Consider the following 12,476-nt stretch of genomic DNA (forward strand, 5'->3'; position numbering starts at 1 on the left):
TTCCTAAGAATATGTTTCCTTTTTTATCTCATGAACACATGGAGTAAAAACAATTAACCATCTTTTAAGAGTTTTTTTGTTTTTCTAATTTTCTCATGGATGATAAAGGGGAAAAAAATTAATCATCCTTAGAAAGGTAAAAAGGTCTTTTCTCTTTGTTTATTCTCATGGATCGATGAAGAAACAAATTTAATGATGTAGGAGAAAAAAATTAATGAAGTAGGAGGACAGATAAAGAAAAAAATTAACAATGTACAAAGGAAAAAAAATAATGATATAGGAGGGGGAAATTAAGAGATGTAAAGGAATAGGATAACAAAAAATTACTATTAAAAAATTTTAAATTTAAAAAAAAAGTGGACTTCGCGGAGCCCCACAAGGGTGTGGTTGCCTCTGGAACATCGCAAAGTGACCATGAGATAGCAAAGGGTCTCGACTACTTCCGTGACCTTGCGAAGGCCACCACGAGGTCGTGAAGGGTTGCGGTTGCTTCCACAACCTTGCGAGGCCAATGTAAGGTCTCAAAGGATCGCAGAGGGTAGTGGACGATCACAATTGCTTTCGCGAAGACCATGGATGCCTCTGCAACCTCACAAGGCCTCATCGCGACGGCTGCTTCCGCAACCTCACAAAGACCACTACAAGATCTCACAGGGTCACATTTCCTCCACGCTGTCACAAGGCCACTGCAAACGAGTGTTGTGTCAGTCAACGGATGAAACGGTAAATTCCACCAGTGCAGCATAGCTCAAAATTGTATACCATGGATCAGATGCACCCGGAGTGATCCATTACTTCAACACCTAAACGTGATGCAAAATAAAAGTTTCTCACATTCTTGTGATCCAATGAGGTAAAAAAAAGCTAATTCGTGATAAATAGAAATAGGTTAGCAACATGGAAGAAAGAACACTCTTGAGGATAAGAGTGGAATTGGTAGTTGCAATGATTGGGAGAAAATTAAGCATAATATATTCGTAGAAAACAAAATAGGTTAGAGTAAAAGCTAGAGAAAGTTTAAAATTTGGTGTACTAGAAAAGGTCAAACTAAAAGTAGATATTATAGAATAGATGAGTTTTCCTAGTAGTTCATTAGATGGATTATGTCTTGTCTATCTTCTACTTCCTTTCATTTCATGGTGAACCGAGTATGCTTAGGGGAGTTCACTAATCAGATTGGAATAAGTAAAGGTTAACTCTTTATCTCTTTATAATCTTTTGGCAGTTTTTTACTGATCTTGTAAATTATAATGTCGAGAAAGGCAGAATTATCCCATGTAGTAGGTGGTGTTAGTTTCTCTCACATTACGTGTGTTGATGATCTCTTTATGACAATTAAGAATAACAAAAATTCATGCTGATCTGCATTTAATTGTTCCTATGAGTTAGTTAATCAAAGAGTTAATTTTGACAAATCTGATATTTTCTTTCCATTATATACAATAGGCATACTATAAGTAGGGTGTGTAGCATTTTATGTTTTATCGAGGGTGTTTTTCCTTTTTAAGTACCCAAGGGCTTACAACTGGAGAAAGGGGTTGCTGAGGTGTACTCTCAGAATGATAGACACATTTCCAAGGCAAGAAGTGCTTTTTTAATCAATTCTGTGTGGATCGTCTTTCTTGTGCATTCTTTGGCTTGACGTGGGTGAATGAGTCATTGCTGGATAAGATTTATGGAGCTTGATGGAAGTTCTCATATGGCAGTATGAACATTGAAGGTCATATAATTTAATTAAATGAAACTATGTGACAGCTAGATAAGAAATTAGTGGAAACAGCATCCCAGATGCAATATTACAGTAGTAATCCTCTAACCCAAAGAAGAGGGCCTTGCGCCTTTGTCTTCTGAACAATGATGGCTCACTAAGAAGACTGCTAAAAGGGAATATGGTTCATTTTATCTATGGTGTGGCAGATTTGAAAACTTCTTAGTTATATAGAAAATCTATTTGGGAGTTCAGAGAGTATCTCATAGGATGTAGTGGTAGTGGGAGGCATGTTAAAACAGGAGAGCACCTTGGATGGATTCTATTCTATACCTTCTTGAAAAATTTGTTGTTTTAGCATGGTGTCAGACAAGGGAGGCAATTCAGATGGTGGATCATAAGCAGATTGTGTCTCATTGAACCTGACACATTGAATCCAAACTCTATCTCAATCCATCTAATATATAGGTTAAATCTATATCCAACACATGATCCATTTGACCTGTTTATGACATTTAGTTAAATGGGTTATGTGACACAAACTATATAAGTAAATGGGTCAAGCTAATTATAAAAGGATCACACGATGAGCCTTGTTTAACAAAATCAAAATAAATTTAAAATAAAAAACAACATATTAATTATTTTTAACCATACAAAAATTTTAATATACCCCATTACTAATATGTTATAATGTATAAGGCATTTCACTCAACCGTGCACTCAACTTTCACAAATACCAAAACTATCCATCATACTTTAAAAATTACCAAATCACATACCTCTTTCCTAAAATACTCCTCCGTCCATCAACATGAATGTCACGCGCTCGTCTAACGCGCGAGTCACCGAAGCACATTTGAAATCTTTAAGAATGAGCCACGTTTTATAGGATTTTAAAACTATTGTTTGTCTCCTTTGAAAAAAGGCTGGAATTTTTCCAAAATTAACAACAAGCGACATAAAGTAGGGAGGGCATAATAATATTCAAGAGAGTCTCAAGAATAGTGAGTTTTGATTAAAATTTACTAATAGATTTAAACTTATTAGATTCAATCCAAACTAGGACTAATATATTCTTAGGACTCTCTTTAGTGTGACCACACCTTCTAACCTTGGTTCCACATCATATTTAGCCCGTTGTGAATTTTAAAAAAATTTCAACCAAAATCACTAATGGACTTAGACTTATCATATTTACTCAACAAAAAGACCTATGTATTCTTGAGACTCAAAACTACGATCATGTTCAAATTTTTTGTATACGGACCCTATATAGTTATTAGTGAACTTTAGTCGAACCTCACTAATGGACTTAAGGTTATCAGAACCACAACCAACATATTCTTGGGACTCTCTTAAGAGTAACTATGTCCTCCAATCGTGGCTCCACGGCCTATATCGTTTACTGTGAGTTTTTGAAAAAATTTTACCCTTGTGTAATTTTATCACGAAAATTTCTTGTCACCATGCTCAAACTTTTTAAATTTAGATATTGTACAATCATCAGTGAATTTTAGCCAAAACTAACCATGCACTTAGGTTCACCAAACCAAAATAAATATATTCCTAGGAATCTCATAAGTGTAACCGTACCCTCTAACCTTGGTTCCGCACCCCATATAGCCTATTGTAAGTTTTTGGAACAAATTAAACTGTGTAATTTTATCACAACTCACTTATGCACTTCATCATATTCACTAAACATCAACACCTATGACCATGTTGAAAATTTATAAATCTATAATTGTACACCCATCAATGAGTTTTGACTAAAAAATCATTAATGGAGTTAGAGTTATCAGATATAATACAAACCATAACCAATGTATTCTTAAAACTCTCCTAAGTGTAACCGCGCCCTCTAACCTTCGTTTCACACCTTATTTAACCTTCTATATGTTTCTGATATTTACCATCTTAAAAAAATTATATTTTGGACACTATATGATCATTTTTGGTCAAAATTGACTAAATGACCTTAAGCACATTAGAATCAATTCATAGTACCAATGCATTCCTCTGAATCTCCTGAGTATAATCATGCTTTTCAAACTTGATTTCACACCCTAAATAGGTTGAAAATTTTCAAATTCTAGACATTGTACCGCCATCAATGAATTTTGACAAAAATTCACTATTAGTCTTAGGCACATCAAAATCAATTCAAAACATGATCAACGCATTGCTAGGAGTAACCTAAGTGTAACAATGCCCTCAAACCTTTATTTCACATCCTACATAGGTTGGTGTGAGTTTTTGAAATTTATACTGCCTTAAGTAAATTTGCCACAAACTCAATATTGAATTTAGGCCTATCATATTCAAACAATAGCAACACCAATGTGTTCCTGAGACTCCCTAACTATAACTATTTTGAAAATTTTAGATTTTGTACATTGTAAGATCATCAAACTCATTTATAGCCTTAAGCACATAAGAATCAATTCAAAGCATGAACAATGCATTCCTATGAATCTTCTGAGTATAACAATATACTTTCCAACCTTGATTTTACAGCTTACAAAGGCTATTGTAAGTTTCCTTGAGTAAACTTGACACACCCTCTGTTGAACTTATGCCTATCATATTCCCTCAACAACAACATCAATATATTCCTGGGAACTCGCTTGTTGAAAATATTAGATTATGGGCACTGTATGATCATCATGAGTTTGGATAAATCTTACTAATGGAATTAGACTTATCAAATTCCATCCAAACCAGGACTATATTCCTAGGACTCTCATGAGTATAACTATCCAACCTTTGTTTAACACCTTATTTACTTTGTTATGAGTTTCTCAAAAAATTTCAACATGTCTAATTTGATAATAAAGTCACAAATAGGTTTATAGATTTTTCATATTTACTTAACAAGAGTACCTATTTTTGGGATTCTTCTAATTTTGATAAACTTTTGTTGATCAGATTAAATTCAAACAAATATCAACATATTCCTAGAATCTCATGAGTGAAATCATACCCTCCAACCTTAGTTCTACAACCTATATAGACTGTTATGAGTTTTTGAAACAAATTCAGTCTTGTATAATTTTATCATAACTCATTGGTGTACTTAGGTTTATCATATTCACTCAACAATAAAATTTATGTATTCCTATGACTATAACTCTCATAATTCTGATCATGTTCAAATTTTTTGAATTTAGACTCTGTACAATCATTAGTGAGTTTTAGCCAAAACTCAATTATGGAATTAGGATTATCAAATTTAATCCAAACCAGAACCAATGTATGAGTGTAATCATGCTCTTCAAGTTTGCTTTATCCTATTTACTATGTCGTGAGTTTCTGAAAAATTTGAGTCATATGTCAAACAATAGTTATAAAACGCTATTAAACGCAGCCTATAATTCGAGATTGCAAATGTGCTTTAGTGATTCAGGCGGATCAGATAAGCACTTGACATTATCGTGGTGAGACATTGGAGTATTTTTGGAAAGAAGTCAATGATTTGATAAATTTGATATTTATGAAAATTATGTGCGTGATTCACTAAAATACCATTATTTATATGTTATTGTATTATATATAGAGACTACTATTAATACAAATAATTTAATATTTATACATTTATAAACAAGTAATTAAGAGATTGACTCAATGAGGTCAGGTTCTTGATAAGTGTTTAGGACTTTGTAACTTTCATAAGAATTTAATAAAATAGTTTCTTTGTTATTAAAAAAATATAGTGTAACAGAGTTAAGAGTATAGCTACAATTATTATACTAAGTTATTATATTGAGTTTCTATGTCCTATGTTCTTATGATGGTTAATACAAAGAAACATGAATTTTTTTTCACTTTTATAGAATTTTCTTATTATTAGAAAGGACGCTTGAATCATCTTTAAAAACTACAATATAATGATTAGAAAAAGCTTAACTAATCAATTGAATAGTGTTAGATATCAATTTCAGAAAATGCAAGAAAAAGTTATTTTATGGCTTCAAAAGTTATTCTTATTCTAAGCATTCGGAGCTAGAATTTCAATCTTTGGCTAAAACTATATAGTGCTAGTCTAATGTTGGGTGTGTAAACACAGTGTTGAAGGCATCGAGGAAGGAATTGAGGGGATGAAAAAAGAAACAAGGAACATCTAACAGAAGAAATGGGAGAAGAAGAAAAAAAACAGCTTGCCTTGTCACGGAAACTATAGTAGCCCTTATGCTCGTGGTAACTCGTGAAAGTCACCATTGCTTACGAAAATCATTCTCGGTCTACAAAAGTTGCTATAGATTGCAAAAGATGGAATGGCAGAAACCATCTCTTTGTATCGCAACCTTAAGTAGGTTTTACATATCAGTCAATGGATGGAACTAGAAGTTTTGGTTGTGTTTGACTAGCACAAAAGGGTTTTTCAAACTTTAGTTGGTGTAATTTTAATGGCAACAGTGCAAAACTTTTCAAAAATATATTGATGAAAAGAACAAAAATGTGATAATATTCATATTATGTGTATTTCGATGATAAAAAATATAGACATATAACCTCATCAATTCTTTGAGATTCAAAGGTCTAAGTGTAACATATAGAGAGAGTTTGCGGTAGTGCAAGAAAGCCCAAAATTTTATTAGTTTAAAGAAGACATGTTTTAGAGATTAGAAAAATTAAATAAATTTAAACTCAAATAGGTATGAAGTAGCTATATTTAGTCAACCATAGTAATAACTATACAAAGTTTAAAATATATGATATAACAATCTAGCAAATAAGAAAACAGAATAAAATATGTTGAATTGTTAAAGCTAGGAAAAAAATGTAGAGATTTGGCCAACATTAGATGCATAAAAATGAAAACCAAATTGGTGTTTATTGATGAGTGTTAATTGAGATAAAAAGAATTAATACTTTTTATTGAAGAGTGAAGCATATTTATATACAAACTAGAAATCTATCTTAGAAAATTATAATTTGGTTAATTAACAATTAACTAATTGACAGATATATTAACTATTATATACAAATAATATGGTAACTAATATATACAGATAATGTTCCCCTCAAATTAGAGCATAGATATCAATCATATCAAACTTGTTACAAAAATAATCAACCCGAACCCTATTTAAAGCATTTGTGAAGATATCCCCTAGTTGTTCTCCGATCTTCACATATCTTGTAGAAATCAAGTTTTGTTGAATTTTCTCACGAAAAAAAAGAGAGCAACTTGGTTATCACACCATAATTTTGCTAGTACTGAAATTTTAAGTCCTACTTCAATCAAAAGTTGATATATCCATATTATCTCACATACAAACTGTATCATAGCCCTATATTATGATTCTACACTAGATGGTGAAATAACGTTTTGCTTCTTACTCTTCCATTAGACTAAAACCTATTCAATCTACATCTGAAAAACATTCAATATGAGTATACTCATGATTTGCATATACGATACCCTATCTGGGTGCTCCCTTTAAGTAACACAAAATTTGCTCTAATGCTATCCAATCATGAACGGTTGAAGAAGACAAAAATCGACTGACAACACTAACCGAATATGCAATATCTAGGTAAGCATATTATTGGTACAAATTAGTTAATAAATAAATGTTAATTAGGCTAATTTATAAATTAACCTAATTATAATTTCTTAAAATTAAATCCCGTGTTTGTATATAAACATGTCTCACTTTTCAATAAAGGGATATACTTTTTATCTCAACTTTGTATGGTATCAAAGCATTAGAATTGAAATTAGGGTTTGTTGGAGAAATTGCTACTTTTTTCCCAAATCCGCATACGACAAAGACTCTCGCGCCAACGCATCACGCATCCTTCTTCCTCTATCGCCAACATCAACAAAATGGGCATCGCCGCTTCTGCCATCAAGCCCGAGACAGCACCTCCTTGTTGGCCAGGACCCCGAAGGACATCCCTCCGGTCAGCCACCTATTTCCGGCCATCACAGCCCTCTTATCTGGGCAGCAGGAAAAGTTGTCGGACAGCAACCTATTTCGCCGGACAGCAACCTGTTTCTGGCCATCACAGCCCTCTCCTACTGATCTTCCAGCAGATGGGCAGTAGGAAAGGTTGCCGGACAGCAACATATTTCACCGGGCAGCAACATGTTTCACCAGACAGCAACTGTTTCGCCGAACAGCAACCTCTATTAGCTGCTTCTTCCACTCGCTTGCTCTCTAAAATCTTTCGTCTCGCTTGCTCTCGGAAGTCTTCCTTTGTTGCTGCCTCACACCGCCGCCTCCAGCCCTAACGCAGCAGAAAGAAAACAGCGAAGTTTTATGTTGATGTTCCCTCTCCAAGCAGCAGCAGCTGCATCTTCCTTCAGCAGAAATCATATCGGCAGAAATAAGAGAAGTCTTCCTTCCTTCATCTTTTATTTGACTTTCTTTGGGATAAAGCCTCATGATTGAAAATAAGCCTTCTTTTGTGACAGATATGGTACTAGTAATGTCTAAAATCACGGACTATAAGTTAAATGGTTTGAACTATTTAGATTGGAGTAAGACAGTTGGTCTTTATCTACGAAGTATTGACAAAGATGGTCATTTGACTGATGACCCTCCTCAAGATAATTCAAAGCAAACATAGCTTAGAAAAGATACTCGCTTGTTCCTTAAAATTCGGAATTGTATTGATGGTGAGGTAATAGGTTTGATTAATCATTGTGAATTTGTTAAAGAATATGTATTACTTGGAATTTCTGTATTATGGGAAAGGAATCTCTCGCATGTATGAGGTGTGTAAAGCATTTTATCGTGTGGAAAAACAAAACAAGATCAACTTCTCATCAGTTATTTTATTGCGTTCAAGAAGACATATAAGGAGCGTAATTTGCTTTTGCCCTTTAGTCCTGATGTGAAGGTTCAATAACATCAACGAGAGCACATGGCTATTATGAGCTTCCTTGCTGGCCTATCTCCTGACTTTGAGTTTGCTAAGTCATAAGTTCTCTCTAGTTCTGAGACCTCCTTTTTACAAAATGTATTTCTATCTCAGAGAAAATATGTCCTCGACTTATTTACTGAAATAGGAAAATTGGGGGCAAAGCCTTGTAGTACTCCAATGTCTCAAAACATATGTTTTACAGGAGAAGGGAAACTATTTGAACACCCTCAGAGATATCAAAGGTTGGTTGGAAAGTTAAATTACCTTACCGTGACTCGTCCAGATATTGCATATTCGGTCAGTGTTGTTAGTCAGTTTATGTCATCTCCAATCGTTCATCATGCAACGTTAGAGCAGATTTTGTGTTATTCGAAGGGAGCACCCGGACGGGTTGTTGTATATAAAAATCATGGGCATAGTCGTATTGAATGTTTTTCAAATGCAGATTGGCAAGGTTATAAAATGGATAGAAGATCTACTTTAGGTTATTGTATCTTTGTTGGAGGAAATTTAATCTCATGGAGGAGTAAGAAGCAAAATATTGCCAGCACACACGGTATTTACCATTCCATTGGCAGACCGAAATCATCACAAATTGCCCGATGATTTCTCCATCATGCATGCACGTCAGTGATGGCACACGCGACAGAAAGAATCGGATTCAATTCCTTCTGTCGACAAAAGGAATCGATTCAATTCCTTCTGTCGACAGAAGAAATTGAATCAATTCCTTCCGTCGCGATTAATCGATCGCGCCATTTGATTCCTACTATCGTCGCGATCGTTTGCATAAAGGAGTTTAGGGGAGGCAGGCACCGATCAACGGCGAGCGACGGCGAGGCGAGCAGCAACGAGCGAGGGCGTGGCGAGCAACGGCAAGTGACAGCGAGGCGAGGCGAACAACGGCGAGTAGCAGCGAGGCGGCAGTGTGTAGCTCCGGACAAGTATTATTTTCCTTATTCACAAACGGCCAAGATGCCTCCGACCATGCCTCGTACACGGGCACATGAACAGGTCGTAAGCGGTGCCAGAGGCGTCACAGGAGGCTTCTGACGCCGTCGGAGGCCTCCCGCATTGCCTTCGGCACCACTGGAAGCTCCTGCGTCACGTGCGGGGCGCCTCCCGTGTCGCTGGAAGCGTCGCGAGGCACCTTCCTCAGCACTGAAAGCCTCCCGACGCCTTCTGGGCCTGCCAGAAGCTTTAGCCTTCCCGACGCTTTCCGACCTCGACAGAAGCCTCCCGATGCCGTCTAGCACTCGCGACGTGCGGAAGCCCTAAAAACTGCAATTTTTTTCTTCCCCGATATAGTAATTATAGTTTATTTATATTAAAAAAATATTAAATAATTATAATAATTTGGATTAATGTTTTCATATTTTATTATTTTATATTATTTTAAATTCCATTTAAAATTTAAAAAAAAACTAATTTTTGAATAAATTATATTTATATTTTTTAAATTATTCTAATTTTTTTTACTATTTAAAATATATATTATTTAAATTAAAAATTAATTAAATGAATACATATTTAATTTATACAGTTATTATATATATAATTCCAATGGTAAATACTTTTTTGACATTATAAAATGATGATCATTACTTGGAAATGTGTATTACTGTATTATTCTTAATTTTTTATAATGCATACGTAATAGTACCAAAACAACAATTTCATGATCCAGCTTGGAGACACGAACGTCGATTAGAAAATCGATTCCATTGGCAATGTTTGCATTGTGATATGATTAGACGCTGTAGTGGAGTCACATGCCTAAAATAACATCTTGTTGGTGGATATCCGGATGTTTGTAATAATCCAAAAGTATCTCAAGAAGTTCGTCGTGCAATGAAAGAGGAACTTGATGGCAAAAAAGCATTAAAGTATAAACAACAACGACAACGTGAACTTGTTGATACCCGAAGCTCTAAAGAACCAATCTATGATGAATTTGAAGGTTGTGTAAAGTTCCAAATAATGAAGACCTTTTAGCAGCTCTCAGTACCTCTCCAACTCAATATGACTATGAGCAAAATATGCGACATAAAAGTGTCTTGGCTGGTGCCAGTAGAAGTGGCTCAACTACTGCAGCAATATTAGGAAGGAATGCAAGTGTTCGTATTCATTCAACACAATGTGGTGTTAATCATTTTTTTCCTTCTATAGGACGAAGACGTGCAGTTGATATTGCTGATATTGATCCACTGACATTCCAAGACCAAGCTAACAAGCAGACTAGGATTGATGATGCATATTTAAAAGAGAAAAAGAAATCAATCGATAAAAGTATTACTAAATTTTTTCATTTCAATCATATTCCCCCTAATGCAACAACACATACTACCGTAGCATGGTGTCCAACATCCAAAAATCTGATCATGGTATTCAACCTCCAACTGCATATGAAATTGTCGGTCCATATTTAGATGAACAAGTAGAGCGGATAAAGACTTGGATCCTATCATGCAAGAAGCAATAGAGCTTATATGGGGTTACGTTGATGTGTGATGGCTGGACAGGACCTACACGGATGAGCATTATCAACTTTCTACTATACTACAATAGAAAGGCAATATTTCATAAATCTATTGATGCAACTACAAACTATCATGATGCACCCTACATATATCATTTAATGGATAGTGTAATTCAAGAAATAGGTACAGAACATATAATACAGATGATTACAGATAATGGTGTCAACTTTAAGAGGGTTGAAGAGTTATTGGAGCAAAAGTATTAAACATTATTTTGGACACTATACGCAACACACTATATCGATTTGATGATGGCAGATATCGGTAAGCTCGATATAGTGAAGAAGGTAGTGAAAAAAGGTCAATGTTTAACAAAATTCCTCTATAATCATCATTAGGTTCATGGATTAATGAGGAAATTTATTGATGGGGAGATTCTACGACCAGCAACAACTAGGTTTGCCACTTACTTTCTCCTGTTAAAATCGTTGAATCAGAAAAAAGTCAGATTGAATGCCATGTTCTCTTCTGAAGATTGGGAAGTCTCTCAATATTCTAACACGGCCGAAGGTAAGGAGGTACAAAAAATTATTATATCTGTCAAATTTTTGGAATATATCGTAGATATTCTTATAGCAGTAGAACCATTGTACGTTGTTCTACGTAAAGTCGATATGGACAAGAAGCCACAAATAGACAACGTTTACCGCCTAATTCTTGAAGCAAAAGAAGAAATTAAGAGGCGTCTACAGTCACCAACCAAGTATCAACATTACATTGATATAATCTCTATAAGATAGGACAATCAAATGGGAAAATATATTCATTTGGCCGATATGTATTTTTTAATGATAAAAAAATTTTAATATTGTTATTAATAATTATATATGTTTAATTATTGTAGGTTATTATCTCAATCTGACATATCAATATCGTTATAATCTTAGCACATATGATGATTTATTAGTGACCCTCAAACATGTAATATTAAGATTGCATACAAATAGAGAATCAATTGGTAAGACTATTAATGAAAGTCGATTATTTCGAGAGGCATATGGTTCTTTTAGCGACCCTATTACAGTGTCTTGTAAATATCAAATGGATGCAGGTAAATATAGTAAAATTATTAATAATTATTGTCAACAAATATAAATACTATTTTAATTTTATTATTATTTATCGTATAGCATCTATTGAGGAAAAACTCCGAGAGACACGTTTAAGATCGTATGGACATGTACTTAGACGACCAATAAATGCTCTAGTTAGACGATGTGAAATTATGATAAACATGCATATCAAACGAGGAAGAGGAAAACAAAAAAAAAACTTGGTTAGTAACAATAAAACAAGATAAAATTTATTTAAATATAGATGATGATATAGTAGAAGAGAGAGCCCAATGG

General features: G+C 34.4%; 1 protein-coding gene across 5 annotated transcripts in view; it reads right to left on the reverse strand.

Annotated features, from left to right (window-relative positions):
- LOC122037285 (AP-1 complex subunit gamma-2-like) overlaps positions 1 to 12,476 on the reverse strand; it is a 136,619-nt gene that overhangs the window by 89,464 nt on the left and 34,679 nt on the right. The window lies entirely within an intron of this gene.

This window comes from Zingiber officinale, unplaced genomic scaffold (assembly GCF_018446385.1).
Source record: "Zingiber officinale cultivar Zhangliang unplaced genomic scaffold, Zo_v1.1 ctg250, whole genome shotgun sequence".
In the NCBI taxonomy this organism is placed as follows: Eukaryota; Viridiplantae; Streptophyta; class Magnoliopsida; order Zingiberales; family Zingiberaceae; genus Zingiber; species Zingiber officinale.